The sequence below is a fragment of the Macaca fascicularis genome, chromosome 7 (assembly GCF_037993035.2).
Source record: "Macaca fascicularis isolate 582-1 chromosome 7, T2T-MFA8v1.1".
Classification (NCBI taxonomy): domain Eukaryota; kingdom Metazoa; phylum Chordata; class Mammalia; order Primates; family Cercopithecidae; genus Macaca; species Macaca fascicularis.
This window is the reverse complement of record NC_088381.1, coordinates 53518684-53543579: the sequence shown is the minus strand read 5'-3', so window position 1 is coordinate 53543579 and position 24896 is coordinate 53518684. Positions and strand designations below refer to the sequence as shown.

Below are 24896 nucleotides of genomic sequence, written 5' to 3'. Positions count from 1 at the left end.
CCCACTGTCATTTTCACATCATCAGTGCAAATGTCAATTCGGTTTTTCCAAAATAAACCATGGGATTCCAAAAAGCTATTTAACACTTTGAGTATTTCATCACCACTTGTGTTCATTGCCAAGGATTCATGTAAAAATATTCTTCAATGATTACTTGATATCAGTACTAGACAATAGAAGTAAAGCAGGAAATGCAGTCATGTCTATAGACTTGTCAGGCAAAAGTACAGTTTTGCAGATGAGATGCTGTCTTCATGTTTACAGCTAAATATTTTATTCAGCAAGTTACTGTACCACTGGAATGTGACAGTGCCATAGTTTGTTTTCCTGAGTTTTCAAAGCAGGAATTCAGCAATGTCACCTCTGTTAGTCTCTTAGCAACTATACTTCTCTAACCAATGAAATATGATAACTTAAGATGCTTCAGTGACCTTTTTCTTTTCTTGCTTGAAAAGCTAAAATAATAGCTTTTGGCTCTTAAACTCATGACATTTATGTTAAAATAAAATCCTATTTAGTTTTCTCTGAACTCTGAATGTTTGTTTTCAAAATAGTCATCACTTCCTTTGCATAAGATAGAGTAAGGTAAATTATTAGCATCTGTAAAGCTAAGAGAAAGATAACTTTTATCATATTTTCATTTATTTTACACAGTATTTTTAGACTATATTTCTCTTTTCCATAAGTTAGAAAACTCTGCTATTGGTTTCATCTTTTTCAGCATCTTTAGACATGGTTGTTGCAGCTATGGGTTGAGAAAGTTAGTCTTCTCTATTTCAGTATAAATATTATAAAAATAGAATAGTTTTAGAGAAATTTAAAAATGAATAAAAGTTTAAAAAAATGTAAATGTTATTGCCATGTAAGACAACAGAGTGTATTTCTTATGTTTCCTTGCAGGCACAAGGAAACCTTTGGTATTTCAAACATTGGTTTATTGAACAATAATGAAATTGTAGAAATTATAGCAGTTATAACTATAAGAACACACACTGCTGTACTGTCCTGAGAACAAACTAAGTTAATCCCTATATACACACAAATTTATACCTAAAACCAACTATACTGTAAAAACTTTTAGGAAACATAAAAATAGAGATGCATACATTCTGTTAGCCATCAGAGTGATGGTTTCTTTAAAAGTCCTGGCACCTCTGGGAAACTCCACTGTACACTATGAGAGAATGAAAGAAAAAAGTGGTAAATAACATCTTAGTATTGCTATGAAAATAGGTTTGACTTTGCAGAATCCCTGAAAGGGTCTTGAGGCTCTCAGGGTTATCCTGACCATATTTGGAGAATTGCTGGTTGTCTAATAGTTTTGTAATATATTGTAGAGACACTGAATATGTTGTAGAGATTATGGATTCTGTTATATTCCTATTAAGAATATTAACTTTGTGTTTTAGCAGGCAGTTAACTTGGCTGAACTCAAATTCCAGACTCAATCTCCTTATGTTCAGTTCTTTTAGTCTTAGCCTGACAGTATAGAGCTCACCTCATACATGCCTAATGCGGGGATCAGCCAGAGTTTTGAGTGGAGTGTATGTGCAGAGTTTGTGGTTCTCTCCCTGTGGTTCTCTTCTTCTGGAATTTTTCCCTCACTTTCCAGCTGGTTTGGCAGTCACGAATACTGTCTTTTGTGTGTTTACTCAACCAGTAAGACTGCAGATTTCTATCCAAAGTATCTCCTTTTTGGATTGGCTTTTATCCCTGTGGGGAATCTGCAAATGCCCCAAGGGAGGAAATAGAGATATATGCTGGGCTCATTTCAGTGTGCCTCCCTCCCTTACAGAATCCCGGCTCCTTCAATGCTGCCTGTCTAAGTTGATCTCCATTGTACTTAAACAGTTGCTATCTGTGTTTTAACCAGGTTTTGTAGTTGTTCTCAGCAGGAGGATTGGTCTGATACAGCTATTCCCTCAGGACCGTAAGCCAGGAGTCCTGAGGCCCAGAATTGAATGCATTACTTCACTTGTGCTCTGACTAGTGCAGAGTTGGATTATTATCTCCCTAAATAATATCTTAATTAATGCTACTTAATAATGCATTAGGTTTTTGGCTGCCATATCCCACCGTTGGCAAGAATTACACTTGTGGCCATCCAGAATCTCTCCCCTCCCCCACTTGAATTGCCTGCTATTAAACCACATCTCCTTTGTCTAGTAATAATTCAGTATTTCTTTGTTTTTAAAGCTGAACACAGTACTTTCATTTATCCTTATTTAATTTGGGTCTGTTTTCCCTACCATTGAAGCTTCTTGAATCTCTTAAAGCTTGATTTCGTTTTCTACTTTCCTTTCAACTTATATTGTTTGAAGATCCTCTCGTTTTTTTGCCACTTTGTAATAGCTGTGGAAAGCATCATCAGCACTGCTGTTTCTGATGATCAGTAGTAAAAAGTTCCCTACTTCATAAAGTAAGGGCACATAAAGTCAGATTTGGTTATCCTCACAAAATAATATTTTAATAATTTGAAAAACATATGTAATACTCAAAGGATGCTGTGAATTTTGTTTTTTAAATGCTTTTTTGGGTCATTCACAATAATTTACATGTGAATATGAAAGATTATAGAACAGTTCCTGGTATGCTTATGGATTCATGCTCCCTGTAAGAATTCAGACCCAGTGATAGGAAAACACTAGTCAATTCATAGCTTACTATTGTAACAAAGACTTCTCTTTATTTTTTATTTTGAAATGATTTCAGACTTATAAAAAGTTGAAAATTAAAAGCGGTATAGCTGAGCACTGTGATGTATGTCTATGTCTATAGTCCTGGCTGTTCAGGAGACTGAGGTGGGAGGATTGCTTGAGGCCAGCAGTTAGAGACTGTAGTACACTATGATCATGCCTATGAACAGCCACTGCACTCTAGCTTGCATAATACAGCAAGACCCCGTCTCTTTAAAAAAAAAAATGTACTCTGTGTGTGTGTGTGTGTGTGTGTACATACATTTTTTCTGAACTAGTTGATAGTAACATTTATAGCCCTTTACCCTTAAAGACCTCTGTATGTATTTAAGAATAGAAATGTTCTCTTATATAACCAAAACACATTTATATGCCATATTCCAATTTTGTCAGTTCATATTCTGATTCCGAGTTTTTATTTTCTAATGGAATACTCCAGTTTTATCAGTTAGCCTAATACAGAATCCACTTTAGGGCCAAGTATTGTGTTTCGTTGTCATCTGTTTAGTCTTAAGTTATATGGTTGTGGTAAGGGATGGTTCTTGGTTCTTATTTAGTCTCAGTCTTAGGCAGATCCTCTGCACTTGGGCCTCAGAGTGAGGCTTTCTCAGTGTTCTTGTCCCTGCCCCCTGTGTCTCTACCTGTGGCAGCCAAACTCTGCCTTATCTGTAGTGATGGTGGGTAGCAGTTTGAGTCATCCTGAGAAAATTCAGGTGAAAGATAAAGGCTAGAAAGATAGATTGAAATGAGGTGAGAGAGTGTAAATAAAAATTCTGGCTGTGTGAGGTGGCTCATGCCTATAATCCCAGCACTGGAGGCTGAGTTGTAGAATGTACAATAAGTTTACTAGTGAAGTAGAAGGAAACCCAGGAGTTCAAGGGTGCAGTGAGCTGTAGTTGTGCCGCTACACTCCAGCCTGGGTGACAAAGTGAGATCCTGTCTTTAATTACATAAAAATAAAGTCACCTTAATAAAAAAAGATTCTATATGGTCTTGTTTGTTTGCTAGATGTGGGCTGTAAATTTGGTTTTTAGAAGCCAATTCATATTGGACAACAGGATCAGTGCCCTGATTTACAGTGTCCCAACGTAAAAGCAAACTAAATGGCACATGGGAAGTATCATTTGGCCTGGTATCAAGATCAGAGAGAGAGATATATCCCTTGAGTCCTTATAAAGAAGGCTCTGTTGATTGGCATCCTCAACAATACCTTTACTGTAAATAAGACAGTGGTTTCATAGGACTGCGTTTTTAATAATGTCCCTCAGTGTAGGCAAATTGCCTAATATTAAGCACATTTTCGTGAGAGGCAGAAATTATGTGATTTTGTATCTGCTGTTCAGGCTTATTCTAGGGTAGTGACTAGTGATCTAGTTGTAGAACCCTTCTTCAAAGGAAATTTTATCAGGAAGCCCCATGTATAATATGGGAAAAAGTGGAGTTGAAGTGGGGTGGTATATCTAGAGTGCTACTAGCTCAGCTCTCACCCTGTCTCATTTTCCTGAGAGAGTCTGTACGACACCTCTGCAGAATGACTAGAACCCTGAGCACATTATCAGAACTACTGTCCAGAGAAAATTGTTGAATTGCATAGCCTCAGATAGTTCTCTACAACTGTGTCTGTGGGAACTGAATTCTGATTTTTGTCATCTGTTAGTATTTCAACTACTTTATTTTAAATTGCCACCCCTTTTAAAACCCCTTACTTGGTATCATTATCTTATTCTCAGAAACTGACCATTCCTTCTACTTCACAAGTAAACTTATTGTACTTTCTACATAAGCAAAGCGATACAAAAATCCAGCGTATCTACATGTAGATAAAAAAGAGGGCCTCCCTTTTTAATTTTGCTAATATGTCTGCTTATCCTCTGGGCCCCATCATTTTGTACCTTCTTTGAGACAGTGTTCTATTAGTTACTCCATCCTCCGGATCAGAGTCTCTCCTTCTCTATTGGCCCCTTTTCTATAGTCTTAAGAAGAAAACCCTGTATCTGCCCAGCAGCTTCTTTTCCCCATTACCTATTGCCCCTTTCACCTCTCTTGCTAGGCTAAGCTTGAAAATGTAGCTTAGGTTTGCTGTATTCCTTTTCCTTCCCATTCTTTTCTTTTTATTTAAAAGTTTATATATAAATTTATGAAAATATAAATATATAATTTATATAGAAATAATAAACACTAATGTTTTCATCCCTGAATTTAAGAAACAATATTACAGTACTGTTGAAAACCCTTGTGTACTCTTCCTTTAATACACATTTTTTCCTCCCCTCAAAAGTAACCATTACTGGCTGGGCACAGTGGGTGGCTCACATCTGTAATCCCAGCACATTGGGAGGCTGCAGCAGGAGGATCATGTGAGCTCAGGAGTTTGAGACCAGCCTGGGCAACATAGCGAGACCTCCTCTCTACTTAAAAAAAAAATTTAGCTGGGTGTGGTGGCATGTACCTGTAGTCCCAGCTACTCGGAAGACTGAATGAAGTGGATCACTTGAGCCAGGGAGGTGAAGGCTGCAGTTAGCTATGATTGTGCCACTGCACTCCAGCCTGATCAACAGAGCAAGCAAAAAAAAGAAAAAAGTAGCCATTATCCTAAATTTGATTATTATTGTTTCAAGATATTTCATTTTTACTTTTACTACATATCTACAGATCCCTAAGCAGTATGTAGCTAAGATTTTCAATATGAGTATGATGAATGATTTAGAGGCATACCAGATGTTGATCCTCTCAGCCTTTGGAACAGTGGCTTTTATGACCAGCCTTGTTTGTGTATGATACAAATGTTATTTTCTGTGTGCCATGGTATAAAAAAGTTGGGGAGCACTGATATATAATGTTATTGTGTATATTTTTGAAATTATCAATAGTAATGTCCTATATATGTTCTTTATTTTTTCAATTCATCTTGTATTTGTGAGACTCATCTGTGTTAATGCAGGTAGCATTTTTTTCATTTGTATTTCATTTATGTATGGTATTCTGTTATATGAATTTATCACACTTTACCTATTTTTTTTACTAATGGTTGTTTATTTAAGTAGTCAATAATTTCTTACAAATAATGTTACCATGAAGATTATTAATAATGTTTCCTTGTATGTTAGTGTTTTATTAAAGAAATATGCCTTGGGGTGAAATTGCTAATTGTAGAGAATCTAGCTTTACCAGATTTTGACAAATTGTTTTCCAAAGTGGTTATTCCAGCTTATATTTACTAACAGTTTTAACAGCTCTCTGAACTTTGGTTATTTACAATTTAAAAAAAACTTTTGCAGTTCTTGAGATAGACGGCAGTTCTGAAGATGGGTGGTGATGGTTGCATAACAAGGTAGCTGTACTTAGTGTCCCAGAACTATATATTTAAGAATGATTACCATGGATCGGGCACGGTAGTTCACGCCTGTAATCCCAGCACTTTCGGAGGCCGAGGCGGGTGGATCACCTGAGGTCGAGAGTTGAAGAGCAGCCTGACCAACACGGAGAAACCCTGTCTCTACTAAAAATACAAAATTAGCTGGGCGTGGTGGCACAGGCCTGTAATCCCAGCTACTCTGGAGGCTAAGGCAGAAGAATCGCTTGAACCTGGGAGGTGGAGGTTGTGGCAAGCCAAGATCGCACCATTGCACTCCAGCCTGGGCAACAAGAACGAAACTCCGTCTCAAAAAAAAAAAGATTACTGTGGTAAATTTTATGTTACATATATTTTAGCACAATTTAAAAAAAGTTTTGCTGGCCTGATGGGCATGAAATCTCACTATGCTTTTTATCTGCTTTTCTGTGATTACTAGTGAGATATCTTTTCATATGTGAAATATCCATTTATGGTTTTTTCCCCTTTGAATATTTAATGTTAATACCATTTGCTCATTTTTCTATTAAATTATCTTTTATTGATTCTTGGAAGTTCTTTTTTTTTTTTTTTTTTTGAGACAGGGTCTTACTCTGTTGCCCAGGCTGGAGTGCAGTGGCGTGATCTCAGCTCTCAGCTCACTGCAGCCTTTGCTTCCTGGGTTCAAGCAATTCTCCCACCTCAGCCTCCCGAGTAGCTGGGACTACAGGCACCCTCCACCATACCTGGCTAATTTTTGTATATTTTTTTGTGGAAATGGGGTTTCACCATGTTGGCCAGGCTGATTCTTGGAAGTTCTTTATGTATTCTGGATACACATCTTTTATTGGTTATGTGTGTTGCATACATTTTCTTTCATTTATGTCTGTCTTTCCCATTTTAAAAAATAATACCTTTTGATAGAGCATTAATTTTAATGTGGTTCAACTTATTTTTTTCCTTTTTGATATGTACTTTTTGTGTCTTGTTTAAGAAATCATTCCTAAGATAGGATTGTAGAGATATTCACCTGTATTTTTTTCTAAAAGTTTTTAAATTTTGTCCTTCTTCACATTTTGGTTTATAATTATAATCTACTTGATTTGATTTTTATGTTTAATGTGAAGTGAGTATTCCATTTACCCCCATATAGTTAATCAGGTACCTCAGCACCATTTAATACACATTCCCTCTCTCCTCCACTGATGTGCAGCATCATCTCTTACATATCAAGTTTATATGTATGCAGGGGTCTATTTCTGGGCTGTCTATTCTGTCCCATTGGCCAGTTGTTTATTACTGTACCCATACTACATTTAATAAAGTTATCTGGTTGGGCAGTATCTCCCTTCTCAGTTCTCCAAAATGTTTTTAGCTATTGGTTCCCTGCATTTCTTTACAGTTTTAGAATTCATTTGTCAAGCTTCACAGTTGAAATATTGATCAGAAATGTAGGTATAACTCATTATCCAGATTTAGACTATTACAAAAATTGTATAGCTACTAAAGCTTCAGAGAACTCAGACCTATATTTTATTATCTTAACAGGGAGAATTAATAACTGGTTCACAGTCTAATCTAAACCTCAAATAATTTTCCCTCAGTTACAAAATCTTAAACACTTTTATAAGAATCCCAGTTCATGTAAAAATCTGCATTATGCATGTAAAACACCAGTTACTTAACACTTACTACACTCATTATTTGGTATGTTTTTGGACAGAATAGTGTGGAAACTGTACAGTATCAGATATTTCTTCTATACTGTCCCAAACATGTACCATAATGTAATTAAGCAATGAGAAAATATGTTAAAGATACATGATGAACTGCAAATAACTCTTAGCTAATAACCAAGACCAGGTAAAAAAAAATAATGTACTGATTAAAGTGTTGCCTGAGTTAGATTTGCTGGTGAGAAGTGGGAGAAGGGGCTGTTATCATGGTTGCCATTCAGTCGTGAGTCAAAATGTGTGGGAAGAATCTAGCAAAGGGCTCACTATTGGATTCGAAGAAGTGATGGACAGTTTTCTCCACTCCTGAGGTCCAGAAATAGATGGCTGTGAACCATTGTCTGCAGTCTTAGATAAAACAATTAGATGAAAAATATCTTTAAAAATGTATGTCTCCTTGTGTTCCTTTTGCTCATGGTTATAGAATGTGAGCATAAGATATGATCTTGTCAGGAGAATAGCTGAGATACAGCTGTTGAGTAGACTGGACAGTCTCTCTTAGATTCATAAGCACCTTAAATGTGCACTCATGCAAATCTCTTGATAGTTGTTTTTTTTAATTTGAATAGTGACTCCTGGGTTTAAAAAGTACATATTGTGACATATATTCAGATAGTGAAAATTCCTCAAGTGAGGAACATTGGATGTATAGATTAATTTGGAAAGAGTCCAAATCTTTGCAGCATTTGGTCTTCTGTGACCATGATTTTATTTCTCCACTTGTTTACACAGTTTTATAATTTTTGTTATAAAAGTATGTAGATATATAGGAATGCAATTGATACTTATATATTATTATTAATTTGTAGATTCTCTTGGATGTTGTACTTAGCCATATCTTCTGGGAATAATGAATAATGAAATTTTGCTTCATCTTTTTATTCAATTTTCTTTTCTTTTTTTTGAGACGGAGTCTTGGCTCTATAGCCCAGGCTGGAGTGCAGTGGTGTGATCTCGGCTCACTGCAAGCTCCGCCTCCTGGGTTCACACCATTCTCCTCCCTCAGCCTCCCAGGTAGCTGGGACTACAGGCGCCTGCCACCTCGCCCAGCTAATTTTTTGTGTGTTTTTAATAGAGACGGGGTTTCACCATGTTAGCCAGGATGGTCTCCATCTCCTGACCTCGTGATCCACCTGCCTCAGCCTCCCAAAGTGCTGGGATTACAGGCGTGCGCCACCGTGCCTGGCCAATTTTCTTACTGTGTTAGCTGTGGCATTGTTGAACAGAAGTGGTGAGGATAAACATCCTTGTCCTTCATTTTGAGGAAATTCTTCCATTGTTTCACCACAGGTATTATGTTGGCTGTCTGTTTTTTGTGGATACCCTTTATCAGATTTAAAAAGTTACCTATAGTAGGCAGTGTCATAGAATGGTTAAGAATCCAGACTTTCTAGCCAGGTTGTCAGGATTCAGCTCTTGGTGTTGCCACTTGCTGGCTGTGTGACTTTGGACAAATCACTTAACCGCTCTGTAGGACAGTTTTCTCTACTATATAATGGTGATAATAATTCATACTTCATACTGCAGTATTAAAGATTAAATGATCTTAACGATTAATATGTAAAACAGGATTAAATGAGTTAATATTTGTATGACACTTAAAAACTGCCTGGTATATAGTAAGTGCTGTATATTAGCCATTTTTACAGTACTGTCATAAATCCTTGTTTTCTAAGAGATTTTGTTTTATTTTGTTTTGAAATTAGGAACAGGCATTGAATTCTTATTTCTTTACCTGAGGTTTGACACACTTACTGGATTTTGTTAGCACAATAATATTTGTTGAACTTCATAGAGCCTCAGATTTATGCTACAACTAGCATTTAATTTCTATGGCCTTTTAAGGATTGGCATATTTGGTGGTAATTTCCATTTAATACTTATTTCTAGATTGCCTTCTATTAGCTTTTTTGATGGTGCTCACCTTTCCTTCCTAACCATCTGAACATATAGGCATATTGCAGTTATTAAAGAATCTGTTATCTAATGCCAGGGAAATGTGTTCTTACGCTTAGTGCAACTTCTTAGTGGGAGTAGATTATTTTGTGTATATTTTGGTATTTTACTAACAGACCAACTGTCCATTCATAATGGTGAGACTAAGTGAATAGAAGTCAGTTTAAAGTTAGCAGATGAATAAGCAGTTTTTGAAAAATGTATCAAGATAATAAATTTTGTTTCTGGATTCTCTTTTGAAAATTCACTATTGTTGAAAAGTCTGTGTAGGAACAAACTTTATAGACTTACTTGTATACAGCTGGGACTGAATTTATGGGCTGCCCTTCTAACTTGCTAAAAAGCTGAAGATTGACAGCTGCTTTCATACTGCATTATCTAGCTTGGCTTTTAACTCCAAGAGAATTGTGTTCACAAATTGATGCTCTGTTCCTTTGGGGTTGGTATAGAAGCATTAAATTGTACTGAAATATTCATATGTGAGTGCATTTAGCTGAAAGCAATTGATGTTTTGTTCCCAAGAGGACAGAGAGAAATGCTGTATGGACCTGTAGTCCAGAAAACACCCTAAGCATGCTTCTTAAAGGTAATTACATGGCCTGGATGATTAAAGCCCACACAGTCAAGTTTAAAATGACAAAGAAGAAGTTGTAGAATTTATAAACTGTGGTTTGTATATATAAACTATTTGGTTGTACAATAGTTAAAAACTTAATTGCCAAAAAACTAGGAGTTTTAATTATATCTTTGGTTTGTCTTCTCAGCTAATTTTTACTAGACTGATTTCTCTAAACATTTATTCCAGAGGTCCAATATCAGTGAAGTTCTTTATCCATTATCATTTTATTATATAAAGTTAAAAATTGTAAGTTTCAGAGAGAGTATTGAATTCTTTTTTACATATATATGGTAACTGTTTAAAAGCATGCCACTAATAATGATAAATTGACATGTCTTGTAGATAGTGAATCTAATTTAACAGCTGACATGAAAATCAATGAGAGTAGAAAGCAGATCTTTGTTGTAGCTGTGTTGGTGTGGTAACTTGAAAGAAATAAAACTATTCTAAATTTCTATTCTTATTCTGTGTAGTTTTTTATATTTTTTTCGTATAAAAAATAATATATTTTCTCATTATATGATGGGCACATGAATGTCAAAGAACATGAGGCACTGTACTAGAAAATGTTGATTCAATGGATAATTGGTCATTTAGCGTATGTAAGTCAGTACTGTGTTCACTTCAAGGCCAAAGATACAAGCACTAAGGTGTAGAGAAGAAGAGTTTAATAACATCATTTAACTATATATTAATATTAACCAAATTTAGTCTGAAAGGAAATTTGGGAAATAGTATTTGGGGCAGGAGGGTATACTCCACTTCCTTAAAGTGAGATTATTTTAGAGGATCTTAGGTTGCATAGTAAATTTATTTTTAACTGGCATTACTATTTTCCATATTACAAGTTCTACTCCAATTCTTATAATTTTAGAAGGTGCTTCAATGAGTTTTTCATAAGTCTTTGGTCTGAACTTCACAACTCAGATAGCTTTCTCTTAAATAAACATTTTGAGGGCTGGGTGCGGTGGCTCACGCCTATAATCCCACCACTTTGGGAGACTGAGGCGGGCAGATCACCCGAGGTTGGGAGTTCAAGACCAGCGTGACCAACATGGAGAAACCCCGTTTCTACTAAAAATACAAAATTAGCTGGAAGTGGTGGCACATGCCTGTAATCCCAGCTACTCAGGAGGCTGAGGCACGAGAATTGCTTGAACCTGGGAGGCGGAGGTTGCAGTGAGCTGAGATCGTGCCATTGCACTCCTGCCTGGGCAACAAGAGTGAAACTCTGTCTCGAAAAAACTAATAATAATAATAATTTTGAGAATGATTTTGGATTTCAAGAAAAAAGCTTTGTTTATTTTTTGTTTTTTTTTTTTTTGAGATGGAGTCTTGCTCTGTCGCTCAGGCCCTGCCTTAGCCTACCTAGTAGCTGGGGTTACAGGTGTGCACCACCACACCTGGCTAATTTTTGTATTTTTAGTAGAGACGGGGTTTCACCATGTTGGCCAGGCTGGTCTCAAACTCCTGACCTCGTTGTGATCCGCCCGCCTCGGCCTCCCAAAGTGCTAGGATTACTGGCGTGAGCTGCCGTGCCCAGCCTGGATTTAAAGAAAAATTTTGAAGACAGTACAGTGAATTTCTATAAATTTTGTACCTGGTTTTCCTTATCATTTTAAAATGTATGTTAATAATTTTTAATAATTACCACTAGATTCTAAAATGAAGTTTTTTGAACATGGGAAATTCTGTGACGGTTTCTGTCAGGGTTTCTAGTGGTTTTTTATTGTGGTAAAATACAAAATTTTCCGTTTTAACGATTTTTATTTATTTATTTATTTTGAGATGGAGTCTCACTCTACTGCCCAGGCCGGAGTGCAGTGGTGCCATCTCGGCTCACTGCAACCTCCGCCTCCTGGGTTCAAGCAGTTCTCCTGCCTCAGCCTCCCAAGTAGCTGAGACTACAGGCATATGCCACCACGCCTAGCTAATTTTTGAATTTTCAGTAGAAACAGTGTTTCACCATATTGCCAGGCTGATCTCAAACTCCTGGCCTGAAGTGATCCACCCACCTCGTCCTCCCAAAGTGCTGGGATTACAAGTGTGATCCACCACACCCAATTGTTCTAACGATTTTTAAGTGTACAATTTAATGACTTTAATTACATTCACAGTGTGCAACCATCACTACTCTATTTCTGAAAGTTTTAATCACCCCAAATAGAAATCCTATACCCATTAAACAATAACTCCTTATTACGTTCTACCTTGGCCCCTTGTAATTGCTTATCTGTCTCTATGAATTTGCTTATTCTAGATATTTCATAAAGTTGAATCAAACAATTTGTCCTTTTATGATGACTTTTTTCATTTAGCACATTTTTACATTTCATCATGTTGTATCATGTATCAGAACTTAATTCCTTTTTATGGTCCAGTCATCTGTAAACATTTTGCTTATCCATTCATCTGTCAATGGACACTTAGATTGTTTTATTTCACCTTTTAGCTATAGTGAATAATGCTGCTGTGAACATTCACATACAAGTATCTGTTTGAGTCCCTGTTGTCAATTCTTTTGAATGTATACTTAGGATTGGAATTTTTGAGACATATGGTAGTTCTATGTATAACTTTTTGAGGAACCTTCAAATTGGTTTCCTCTGGTTGCTTTGTAGCTCTCATAAACTTCTTGACATAGAACTTACGATTAAATGTCAAGAAAGGCTATGTGTAAGCAATGGCCAGCTCTTAGTGATTTGGGAAAAGAGGCAGTTTGGTGAGTGGAAAAAATACTGCTTGGAAGTCAGGAGACCTAGGTTCAAGCAGCAGTTCTGTTTCCCAGGGCCTTGATTTTTATCATTGATGAAATAAAGAGATAGCATAGATAATTTCAAAGGTTCCTTACAACTCCAAAATTCTCTTAGAAATATATAATTTAGCATGTTTTGACTTGAATCAATTAAAGAATTTTGCTGACTGGGCGCAGTGGCTCACGTCTGTAATCCCAGTACTTTGGGAGGCCGAGGTGGGCGGATCACGAGGTCAGGAGATCGAGACCATCCTGGCCAACACGGTGAAACCCTGTCTCTACTAAAAATACAAAAAATTAGTTGGGCGTGGTGGCAGGCGCCTGTAGTCCCAGCTACCCGGGAGGCTGAGGCAGGAGAATGGCATGAACCTGGTGGGCGGAGCTTGCAGTGAGCAGATGTCACGCCACTGCGCTCCAGTCTGGGCAACAGAGCAAGACTCTGTCTCAAAAAAAAAAAGAAAAAACTTTTCTGATAAAAAATTTTGATAGTTGACTGGGCGAAGTGGCTCACACCTGTAATCCCAGCACTTTGGGAGGCTGAAGTGGGGGGATCCCGAGGTCAAGAGGTCGAGACCATCCTGAGCAACATGGTGAAACCTTGTCTCTACTAAAAATACAAAAGTTAGCTGGGTGTGGTGGCACACTCCTGTAGTCCCAGCTACTCGGCAGGCTGAGGCAGGAGAATCGCTTGAACCCAGGAGACAAGAGGTTGCAGTGAGCTGAGATCACGCCATTGCACTCCAGCCTGGGTGACAGAGCGAGACTTCATCTCAAAAAAAAAATTTGATAGTCAAACGAACTTTTTTTTTTTTTTTTTTGAGGCAGAGTCTCACTCTGTTGCCCAGGCTAGAGTGCAGTGGCACGATCTTGGCTCACCGCAAGCTCTGCCTCTCAGGTTCATGCCATTCTCCTGCCTCAGCCTCCCGAGTAGCTGGGACTACAGGGGCCCACCACCACGCCCAGCTAATTTCTTGTATTTTTTAGTAGAGACGGGGTTTCACCATGTTGGCCAGGATGGTCTCAATCTCCTAACCTCATGATCCGCCCGTCTCAGCCTCCCAAAGTGCTGGGATTGCAGGTGTGAGCCATTGCGCCGGGCCAAATAAACTTCTTTTGAGACAGGGCCTCACTCTGTTACCCAAGCTGGAGTGGAGTGGTGCCATGACATCTCACTGTAGCTTCAACCTCCTGGTGTGTCCAGAATTGGTGGGTTCTTGGTCTCACTGACTTCAAGAATGAAGCCGCAGACCCTTGCGGTGAGTGTTACAGTTCTTAAAGATGGTGTGTCCGGAGTTTGTTCCTTCAGACGTTCAGATGTGTCTGGAGCGTCTTCCTTCTGGTGGGTTCGTGGTCTCACTGTCAGGAGGGAAGCTGCAGCTCTTCGTGGTACTGGTGTTACAGCTCTTACAGGCAGCGCATCTGGAGTTGTTCGTTCTTCCCGGTTGGTTCGTGGTCTCGCTGGCTTCAGGAATGAAGCTGCAGACCTTCGTGGTGAGTGTTACAGCTCCTAATGGCAGCATGGACCCAAAGAGCAGCAGCAAGATTTATTGCAAAGAGCAAAAGAACAGCTTCCGCAGTGTGGAGGGGGACCCAAGTGGGTTGCTGCTGGCTGGCTAGGGCAGCCTGCTTTTATCCCTTATCTGGCCCCACCCACATCCTGCTGATTGGTCCATTTTACAGAGAGCTGATTGGTCCGATTTGACAGAGTGCTGATTGGTACGTTTACAATCCTTGAGCTAGACACAGAGTCACAGAGTGCTAGTTAGCTAAATACAGAGTTATCTAGATATAGAGTACCAATTGGTGCGTTTATAAACCTTGAGCTAGACACAGAGTGCTGATTGGTGCATTTACAATCTTTGAGCTAGACACAGAGTCACAGAGTGCTAGTCCTCCAAGTCTCCACTAGGTTAGCTAGATACAGAGTACCAATTGGTGTATTCACAAACCCTGAGGTAAACACAGAGTGCTGATTGGTGCACATATGATCCGTCCACTAGATATAAAAGTTCTCCAAGTCCCCATCCAGTTCAGGAGCCCAGCTGGCTTCACCCAGTGGATCCTGCACAAGGGCTGCAGGCAGAGCTGCCCACCAGTCCTGAGCCCCGCCTGCACTCCTCAGTCCTTGGGCTGTAGATGGGACCTGGCACCACGGGGCAGGGGGCGGCGCCTGTAGGGGAGGCTCAGGCCACCCCTGGGAGCCCACTGCAGCAGGAGGAGCTCAGACATGGCGGGCTGCAGGTCGTGAGCCCTGCCTTGCCGGGAGGCAGCCAAACCCAGCAAAAATTTGAGAGTTGCGCAGCAGGCCGGCACTGCTGGGGGACCTGGCACAACCGCCGCAGCTGCTGGCCCGGGTGCTAAGCCCCTCACTGCCCTGGGCCGGTGGTGCCTGCTGGCCACTCCGTGTGTGGGGCCCGCTGAGTGGGCGCCCCGCGCGAACTCACACTGGCCCTGGAGTGCAGCGCGCAGCCCCAGTACCCGTCCAGGCCTCTCCCTCCACACCTCCCGGCCAGCAGAGGGAGGGGGCTCCGGCCTCAGCCAGCCCAGAGAGGGGCTCCCACGGTGCTGCGGCAGACTGAAGGGCCCCTCAAGCACCCTCAGAGTGGACTCTGAGGCGAGGAGGTGCTGCGAGTGAGGGCTGCTAGCACTTTGTCACCTATCACTGGGCTCAAGTGATGCTCCTGCTTCAGCCTCCCAAGTAGCTGGGATCACAGGTGTGTCCCACCACGCCCAGCTAATTTGTTTTTTTGTAGAGATGGGGTCTTGCTGTGTTGCCTAGGCTGGTCTCAAACTCCTGGCCTCAAGCGACCCTCCCACCTCGACCTCCCAAAGTGCTAGGATTACAGGCATGAGCCAGGGCACCCAGCCTTCAAATAAAGTTTTTATTTGACCTGCTAAAATGCAAAGCTTTGTAATAGACTTGATTACATGTTCAAGTATTTTGATGTCATATACACAAATATTTCAATGTAAATTAACTGTCTGAATAGTTTTAGGTAAACATATAATACTATACTTAGCTTTTCATAATTTCAGGTACACTTAAAGTGTATTTTCCCACAATGGAAAAGCTCTGAACTGGTATAGAAGCAAATTAAGTAAATGCAAAGCATTTAATTATAAAATAAATATCAAAATTATATTTAATTTATTATTATTAATATTTTTAGAGATGGGGTCTTATTCTGTTGCTCAGGCTGGAGTATGGCAGCATGACCATAGTTCACTGCAGCCTCAAATTTCTGATCTCAAGAAATCCTCCTGCCTCAGCTTCCCAAATAATTGGGATTATAGGCGTGAGCCTCTGAGCACAGCTGAAGTTATATTTTAATGTGAAACTATTCTCTTAAGGAAAAAAAAAACTTGTTTCAGGTCCTGTACATCTTGCATAATTGAAATCTGCAATTAAAAAACATTACTAAGACGCCAAAAGTTGAAATTTCACTTTTTTTCTGGTTTACATTTACATTTTTGAATTGCATTTAACAATATAGTTAATGTCCTTGTTTTAAAAAAATTCTTTTAACCTTGTATTGAGCAACTGGGTTATTAAATTTACATTTTGAACAAAAGATATAAGGTACATAATGGAAGTGTATGCTAGTGATATACATCCCACCTGCTTTGGACATATTAGACTAGAGGTGAAGAAGACATTTACGTAGTTCCCTGTACCTCCTGGGAGAAAAGATAGACTGGTTAAAAGAATATGGAGGACCTTATATCTAAGAATTAATTTGAATTTAAGATTTCAAAGAATCTTTGGCTACATATTCTCTTACTAAAAAGAAACAATTCCATCTACTGAGCCATGGAATCTCCATTCATGTGAAAAATCTTCAGAGGCTAGATGAGGGCCCCTGCTTTTCTTCAAATGCATTTTCTGGCTTTGCCTCTAGACATTTCCCTTTAGCAGTTATTTTGAACCAGATATTGACTTCATTGAAAGCCAAGTCAAAATCTTTAGCTGAAAAGTATTAGTTTTCAGTGCAGGTTACATAAATTAAAGAAACAACAACAACAGCAACAAAAATAATTTCAGTGCCTTGCCTTTTTTGTGAGTCAGTCTCCTTGAAGGGCTTCCAGCTGGTGCATGTGGGTGGTGGGTGTGCATTAGAGGCTTTCTAATTGACGTGCAAGTGGTTGATAGAGCAATAAATCTAAACAGTGTAGCTTGTCATTATTCATGATAAGGAGACCCAGAGCTAATGTACAAACTGATACTTTTAGTAACATGGAGTAAAAGCTAATGTTAGTTAAAATTGACAATACTTTATATATATATTTATATATACAAACTTCAGTTGGCTCTTCACCAGGTCTCATCTTGTTTTAGGGATTTTTCTTTAAGATAAATATACTTCATGGAGTTTTAACAGATTGGTAACTTCAGCTAAAGCATATTACCAATACAGTAATAATACTGAGTCATATGTGGTAGAGAAAAAGTGCTGAATTTAGAGTCAGCCTAGGTTAAGAAGCCTGCCTTTTGAGAGTAGAATGGTGGCTTCCAGGGGCTGGGAGGTGGGGGAAATGGGGAGATGCTGGTCAAAGGATACAAAATTTCAGTTATGCTGGATGAATAAATTCTGGGGATCTATTGTACAGAATGGTGACTATAGTTAATAAGAGTGGATTAAATACTTAAGATTTGCTAAGAGAGTAAATCTTAAGTGTTCTCACCACAAAAAGTAACTGATATGATAGATATGTTAATTAGCCTGATTGTGGTAATTATTTCATAATGGCTACCTATATCAAAACATCACATTGTATACTTTAAATATACATAATTTTTATGTGTCAGATTACCTCAGTAAAGCTGGGGAGGGAGAACCTGCCTTTTACTAGGTGTGTATACTTTTGGACAACTCAGCAAGCCTGCCTGAGCCTCTGCTTTCTTTTCTATAAAATAGGAATCATTTCTACCCTATAGAGTTGTTACAGTTAAGTGAGGTCATGTGTATAAAGTACAGCATAGTTACTGGCGTAACATAGACAGTACATGTAGCTGTGATGACTAGTGTGCTGTCTTGAATTCTAATAAAACAGGAGCTAATCTTAGTACAGCGGCATTGTCTGATGGATGGGATATAATTTGAGCTTTAAACCAAGAGTATGGGTAAAATCTTCCCTTCATGTGAAACTCAGTTTAGCCAGAATCCTACCTGAGAATTTCATAATACAGGCAGAGAGCTGTTTGAGAAAAGAGCCACAGATAGTTTTGCTTTGAATTTTGGGGCCTCTTCCAAAAAACGAAGAGACTTAAACAGGATTTGGCAAACGAAATAGTTTGGCCTTTTAAGTGAGCAGCAGGATGAAATATAGCAATATTAATGCACAGGAGGCTCCAATAATTAGAAAATATAGTTTGGGTAATCTACTTCCCAAAGACACATTCATTATTTGCTATGATAAATTCATTTAACTCCTAACCTGGCATTTGTTATGTATATGTATATGTGTATTATGTTTTAGCTATAACAGTTGCTGTTTAAGGTTATGGCTGTGTAGTCTATTGAGGAAAGAAGGTTAAGAAAGCATTTGCCATACTGTAAAACTCTTGTCCTGGTTGAGGAAGTCTTAGGGGTATTGTTTTTTTGAGCACACATAACATTGGATCTCTGAACTCTAGATAGAACCACTTACATGATGTGTTTACATTTTTATTTATTTAAAGAAATGTAATTTTTCATGTTCCTTCCCTACCTCTATCTAGAAAGGAACGCTTTTGGCAGAAAAGAAGTTTAAAACCTGATTTTTTAAGAGAGGAAACAATATTGGCATGGTATTTGTGCTCTGAATGCTCCAGATTTAACCACCCTACTCGTATTCATATTTCATATAAACAAAAAGTAAACGTTTAAATCTCTCCATTCTGCTTTGTTTAAAGTAAAGCAGATCTGAAGTTGCTGTAGGCAGAATACTGTTCCAATTCCAGAAAAATGTGAATTTATGAGTTTATATCATAAACTCACATAATTTCAACTTCATATGTATTATATTTTTAATATGATCAACTTGATATGTCTTAGTACCTGCATCTGGGATATGTATCCTTGCACAAAGATTGTGTTAGAAATCTGTAAAGAAATCACCCCAGCTTCCTAGGCAAGCACTGGCTAGGAAGCTGGGCAGAAATTCTAACTTTATGGTCAGTACTAAATTATAAGAAGAAACTAACAGCTATCAAAGAAAATTTTCCCCAGTACACTCCCCTGGAAGAATTGTATCAAGTTAGTAACAACTTTCTTGACTATAGATATATAGATAGTAATAGTTACCATTTTAAAGTGAAATTTATGACAGTTGGCTGTCTCCTTTTCTGTTTAGAACTATTAACGTTAAAAATGCCTTCTAGTTTAGAGATTTGGTGATCATTTTAGAAATAATAGCATTATAGAAATATTTTGAGTACTTTATGTGCACCTCATTTTCATCATCACAACAATCCTATTAGCTGCAGGTATTTGTCTCCATTTTAGACATAACGGCAATTGAGCCTTTGAGAGATTGAATAACTTGCTCAAGAATGCAGATTGGTAAGTGGGAGGGTCAGGATCTGAACCCAGCTCTTATTTATTTAACTGTAACAATTGAATAACGTAGTGGTTTATTTTACCTTCTCATTTTCAACTTTCTTGAGTTGAGATCTGAGCTTACTAATTTTCCATCATCCTTGTTTTCCAATATGCATTTGAGGTTATAAATCTTTCTAAGTAATGGCCAGGCATAGTGGCTCATGCCTGTAATCCCAGCACTTTGGGAGGCTGAGGCGGGTGGATCACCTGAGGTCAGGAGTTCGAGACCAGCCTGGCCAACATGGCAAAACCCCATCTCTACTAAAAATATAAAAATTAGCCGGGCGAGGTGGCACGTTCCTGTAATCCCAGCTACTCGGGAAGCTAAGGCACAAAAATCGAATCCAGGAGGTGGAGGTTGCAGTGAGCCGAGATCGTGCCACTGCACTCCAGCCTGGGCAACAGAGTAAGACTCCGTCTCAAAATCAATCAGTCACTCTTTCTAAATACCACTCTAGCTGCATCCCACATGTTCTGATATACCCTCCCTTTTTTGGTGTTTTGTTCCATGTATTTTTAAATTTCCATTTTAATTTTTCTGACTCACATAATTTAGATACTTTTTACATCTTTTTTAGAATTGTGAGTTTTTGAGGAAATATTTTTCAGGTCTATCTAGAGTTTTAAGAGATAAATATAAGTTACTGGAGAACAAAATTTGATAGAGAGTTGCTTTTTCAGAGTGTAAACTCATCATATTAAACCAGTAGTTTTAATCCGCTTTTGTTTTTCCTATAATGGGCCACACTACCTGAAATTTGATAGATTTTTGTCATCTATTTGTGACTGTCTATATTGGCTACTCTCTTGTTTAATCTTGCTGCCTCTAATGCTAGTCTTCAGCTCTGCCACACTGCTGACTTTTCTTTTTGGTTCACGTTCTCATTGAGCATAAAATAACATGTAAATGGTCTTGTTCTGAGCCAATAGAAGCAACACAAACACATAAGACATTGCCATTCTATCTTTAGATGTGTTGTCAGACCATGGTCCACAGTTCCCTAGTGGAGTTTACAAGAAGGCTCTTTAGTTTGTTCTATGATTATTTTGGATTTGTGCTGCCCACATGATAACCACTAAGCCACATGTGATTATTGGGTACTTGAAATATAGTTAGTCTGACCTGAGATTACATTATTAAAATTAATTTTACCTGTTTCTTTTTACTTTAATATGGTCATTAGAAAATTTAACATTAAATATATGGCTTACAAGATATGTAAGTATAGATATATCGAATAACTCTGTTTGGGGCTTAACAGTGATGTGCGAAAATGCAGTGTAACAGAGGACAATTTTCCCCTTAGCTTCTACACGAAATTCTGGAAAAGCAGAGCTCAGATAATACATCTTAGAATTCCAGGTTTGGGCACGTGTTTTGGGTAAAGCAGGAATGATGTTCGTATATACTTACTTTCTGAAGAAAGCAGCCAAAAACCCAATCATCCACCAGAGAACACTAGCCATGTTGAATCCACAGGTTGGTCAAATTTCTATAACAGTCTAAAGATTTCATTCCAATCATCCCTCTAATTCTCAGACATGCAGTTTTATCATTAAGCCAGGACCATTAAAACCTGCTTTAAAAGCTTGTTTTGTCTAAAGGAGTGAGGGAGCAGGAAAAGATGGGGATAGATGGCAAAAGTGGGCCCCTGTTTGACAGAAGGTTAGGATTAGGGTTAGGGTTAGGATTAGGGTTATACTGTCCCCTAATCTGCTTTCTGCTCCTAATGGCTTTTCCATTTATCAGTGGCAGGTAGGAAAGTGAGGGGCTGATGAGGGACTGTAGCTCTATCACACCTCTTTTCCATTTTCCTTTATTGGATTACAGATTTTTGTGACCTTGCCATAGCCTGTAATTGTTAGACTGTGAGCTTCTTGAGGACAGGACACAGAGAATTAGTCATCTTTATATTACCTGTAAGGTACAGTAAGAACATCGACAACAGTAAAATCAGTTACCCAGTGCTGCTCAACTCTTTCCTGTTATGGTACACTTAGACAGTTGTAGTATTTGTACCACGGGATTCTGGCCACCCAGTACTTCTAGTCCACACAACTCTTTTGTAAGTACTCCTGTCTCAAGTTACTTTACTGCCATCTGTTGGAAAGTTACTGTAATAAAAATACACGGCTATAGTGACTGTTATGAGTGGTGCCCTCCTTTTGAGTTATTCAGTGTGCAGCCTGCTCAGCTGTACATGGTAGTCCTGAGACTACCCCAGGAGCCCACCTGGCCACCTAGTGGGCTGAGAAAATAAATACTTGAACCTCAACCCATGAGTGACACATCAAGGTTTCTTGGGAAATCTGATACTATGCTAAGGACTGGAGCCTCAACAGTAACCCTATAAAGCAGGAGTTCTTATAATTCCAGTGTTTTGGATGAGCAATCTGAGGCATAGAGAGGTTAAATGAATGGCCCATGGTCATGCAGCTATCAGATGGCAGAACTGGGATCTGAATGGAGGCAATGAGGCTACAGAACCTAGGTTCTTAACCACAGTGATACGGTAAACCTGTTAAACCGCATCAGATGCAGCAGTATCTCAGTCCTGCTTCCCTTTCTATCTCAGCCCACTGTAACTAGTTTAGACCTCAGCCCCTGAGTTCTTTGAGTGAGTCTATAGGTTTTGGCAAAGGAAGAGGTATTTGTGGTTTTTTTCTGCCAGTCATTGTTTGTGTTAAGGTTAAGTGCTATCCCTTCTCTATATTTCAGAATAAACTCTGGTCCTCTTCCCATCCTGTGGCTTTACTTCTCCACACAGTCCCTGTTCTTGGCATCACAGAGTGATCAACACAGACTGCTATCAGCCACCTGGGTTGATCCATTCTCTTCTAAATTCTCACTCTTGTAGATTCTAAAGCCACGAGGCCTATCTCTAGGACTATCCCTCCTTTCTGTTTCTGTTCGTTCCTTTAATCCCCTCAGTCCCCTGCCACACCTTGTATAACCCTTAATTGCTGTACTCCCTGGCAACATCTCTCACTTTCTCTCCAAGTTATCTTACTATCTGATTTAAAAGGAAAGTACCTCAGGGAAGGGATTGTCTTGTTATGTTGTGAAGCAGTATCTGACGTGCCCCATAAATTAGCATCTGAGTTTTGTATATACTAATTATTATTATTATTATTGAAATACAAAAATGCTTTCTGAACCATGAGGAATTAGACTAAGATATTAGTCTAATTGCCTGTAGATGTTTTTTAAAAAGAAGGAAAAAAGCCTCTCTTCCTGCCTGAGAGAGCTATCAGACTCAGAGCAGCAGCCAAAATCCCTGGACTTGTTCTGGGTTATAGTCTCAGTGCTGTTATGTTTATTCAGAGGACCATGTTTGCAAGACAGTAAAATAAAGCCCTGTTGGTCATGTGGATCCATTTGGACCATTTATTGTGATCAGAAAGGTAGAAATGGCCCTGGAGCACCTGCCTTCAGCGTGTTTTGGCCCAGAATCTCTTATTTCCTTAGTGACATTTACAGGTAAAGTCAATGGAGTTCATTTTTGGGGACACAGTGGGTTTTAAGTAATTTTCATTTGTATTATATTTATGTTTACTGCCAGAGTGAATCAACATTTTCATTAGCATTTTATAATGCACATTAGCATTTTATAATACAGTAGGACTTGAATTTACTGTAGATGTGTATGACAGAAAGACTCATTTACAGGACGATCGGTCTTTTCCAGTGCTTACTTTGAGAATATACCTAGAAGAATGGTATCTAGCTAAATAGCTTGCTTTAAAAATCTTTATGTTAGAATTTGTTTGCCGGGTTTTTCTGAATATGAACGTTAGTATATTTTGATTAACAATTTAACAAATGTCCCTTCATGAATGAAATGCTAGTCAGAATAAACTGAGGTGACCTTAAAATTATCTATTGAAGGCTGGGCGCGGTGGCTCATGCTGGTAATCCCAGCACTTTGGGAGGCCGAGGTGGGCAGATCACAAGGTCAGGAGTTCGAGACCAGCCTGGCCAACATAGTGAAAACCCATCTCTACCAAAAATACAAAAATCAACCAGGTGGGGTGGCATACACCTGTAGTCCCAGCTGCTCAGGAGGCTGAGGCGGGAGAATCGCTTGAACCTAGGAGGTGGAAGTTGCAGTGAGCCAAGACTACGCCATTGCACTCCAGCCTGGGTGACAGAGTGAGACTCCGTCTCAAAAAAAAAAAAAAACAAAAAAACGATTGAATTACTTGTAAATCTTAAGTAGAAAGTAGTAGAAGAGGTTTACTACTTATGCTAGTGTCCATGTGTGAGAGACAGTATGATGTCAGGGCCTTATTGCATTGTCCGACTGTGTAGGATCACAATTGACACACTGGATGCATTCAAGGTAGAATCACAGAGCATGCAATTGCTTTTTAATCCTCATCCATACTTTCTGCAGCATTCCTCCCCACCCTAAGACACAGTCTTATTACCCCAAATTGTTCTTCAGGCTTTTGGTAACTATAGAACAAGTTGATTAAAAATACAAGCTCATCTCATTTTTAGATAATTAACTCACTTTGGGGACTAGATTGGTTCCATTTCCAGGTTACATGGTGCTGCTCTAGGAGCAGTTGGACACTTTATGCTTGTAAAGATCAGGCCTAGGGAGTACTGCAGGGGGCTGGACAGTTCTAAGATTCAGGCTGCCAAAGAGCTGAGGGACTACCTATTATAGTGGTTCTCCAGCTCTGGCTATACATCAGAGTATCCTGGGGAGCTTTCTTTACAAGCACCAGTGCTGGAGCTGTACCTCTTCTGTTTACAACTGGAAAAAGTAAGGCCCTGAATTGACTTGTATGTGGTCATATACACTTCGGTGCTATGAAAAATCATAACATTAGGAGGCAATAACATTATTTCCAGATCCTAGTTGAAATGCTCTCTTATTTTGGATTGAGCAATTGTTAAATGAGATCATAAGCAGTGCAGAAAACAAGGTGGGACCACCTTGACACTGTCATTGGCTTTTGCAGTATCTGCCCAATAAGAAAACTAAGTATAACAGAACCACCTTCAGTGCCTTCCACATATTATTCATATCGAGGAGAGACTTTACTGTCAGTTGTGACAAAACCTTAGTGTCAGTCTGGTTACATGGTAGTTATACCTCCTACCCAGGCCAGGACTTGTTTGTTCATTTTTTGTGTGGGAAAAGGTTTTCAATTGAAGCTTTAGTTATACCTGGTAAACAAAATGAAGCAGGTAAGCTCTTCTAATTAAGCAC

At 38.8% G+C, this 24896-nt stretch overlaps 1 protein-coding gene across 3 annotated transcripts in view; it reads left to right on the top strand.

The window, feature by feature from the left end:
- ETFA (electron transfer flavoprotein subunit alpha) overlaps nucleotides 1–24896 on the top strand; it is a 101921-nt gene that overhangs the window by 61460 nt on the left and 15565 nt on the right. The window lies entirely within an intron of this gene.